Source organism: Pristiophorus japonicus, chromosome 19 (assembly GCF_044704955.1).
Source record: "Pristiophorus japonicus isolate sPriJap1 chromosome 19, sPriJap1.hap1, whole genome shotgun sequence".
Lineage (NCBI taxonomy): Eukaryota > Metazoa > Chordata > Chondrichthyes > Pristiophoridae > Pristiophorus > Pristiophorus japonicus.
Window position 1 is genome coordinate 22,461,327 of NC_091995.1, and position 1,811 is coordinate 22,463,137.

Here is a 1,811-nt window from a genome sequence, read left to right on the forward strand (position 1 = left end):
CGGGTCACGCTCACTCCCACCCCGCCAACACCGGCGGCCATCTTAGTAAAGGGGCCGGGCCAGGCCACGCTGCTTGTGGGGCCATCTTGTCACAGCGGCAGAGCCTGCTCCGTGCACCGGCGGCCATCTTGGCAAAGGGGCCCGGCCACGCTGCCTCCGGCGGCCATCTTCGTAAAGGGGCCGGGCCTGCGCCACGCTTGCCCAATTGTGGCCCACAGGGCACTCTCAGCAGCGCTGTCCACCCTGGGAGAGAGGGACGTTTCCCTTACCGCAATGCCCATCGCAATGTCAGCACCTTCCACACCTCCAGCCTCCACATTCAATAGATCATCCTCCGCCATTTTTCGCCACCTGCAGCGTGATCCCACCACCAAACATATCTTCCCCTCCCCTCTCAGCATGCCGGAGGGACCGCTCCCTCCGAGACACCCTGGTCCACTCCTCAATCGCCCCCAACACCGCCTCCACTTCACACGGCACCTCCCCGTACAAACGCAGAAGATGCAACACCTGCCGTTTTACCTCCTCCCCTCCCACCGTACAGGACCACAGATACTCCTTCCAGGTGAAACAGAGGTTTACTTGTACTTCTTGCTGTTCGCAATACGGTCTCTACATTGGGGAGACCAAACACAGATTGGGTGACTGCTTTTCAGAACACCTCCGTTCAGTCCGTAAGTGTGACTCTGAGCTGACGGTTGCCTGTCACTTTAACTCGCCATTCGACACCCACTTTGATCTCTCAGTCCTCGACTTCCTACACTGTTCCAACGCAGCTCAATGTAAGCTGGAGGAACAGCACCTCATCTTTCTATTGTGTACTTTACAGCCTTCTGGACTCAACCTCAAGTTCAACAATTTCAGACTATAACCTCTGCCCCTATTTTATCACATGGCAGCTGTTCACGATTCTGCCAATCCCATTTACACCTGGACACATACTTTGTTTCTTTACTTGTCCCAATTACCACCTCCTTTTGCCTTTGACCATCCCTTTTTTCATTTAATCACTGCTACCTACCAGTCTGTTGAAGACCTTCCCTTTTCTTTCCTCCCCACCCACCTTTCCCTGCACCTTCATTTTCTTAATTTCTGTTACATCTCTAACTTTTTCCAATTCTGATGAAAGGTCATTGACCTGATATCTTAACTTTGTTTCGCTCTCCAAAGATGCTGCCTGTTTTTACTTCAGATCTCCAGCGTCCGCAGTATTTTGCTTTTGTATGTCCATCACATTGACTGGGCTTGGCAGCGAGAGAAATTCAACCACAGTGCTCCGATGGATCATTTTGGAAAGAAAAGAGATGAAAAAGAAAGGTTTGATGTACAAGAGACTAAAAGAAAGGGAGAAAGACTAAATGACGTGTAAAATTGTTTATGAATTTGATCAGGCAGAGAGAGAGAAACAATTGCCTCCAGTGGGGGAGTCTAGAACAAGGGGGGATTGCCTTAAAATTAGAGCTGGGCCATTCAGAGTGATTTTAAGAAGCATTTCTTTATTAAAAGGTTGGTACAAATCTGGAACTCTCCTCCAAATAGCTGTTGAGGCTGGGAGTCAATTGATCATTTCAAAGCTGAGTTTGATAGATTTTTGTCAGGCTAGGGCATTAATGGATATGATAGAATCATAGAATGATACAGCATAGAAGGAGGCCATTTGCCCATCACGCTTGTGTCGGCTCTTTGATGGAACTATCCAATTAGTCTCGCACCCTTGCTATTTCCCCATAGCCCTGTAATTACTTACCCTTTAAGTATTTAACTAATTCCCGTTTAAAAGTTACTTTCGAATCTGCCTCCACCACCCTTTC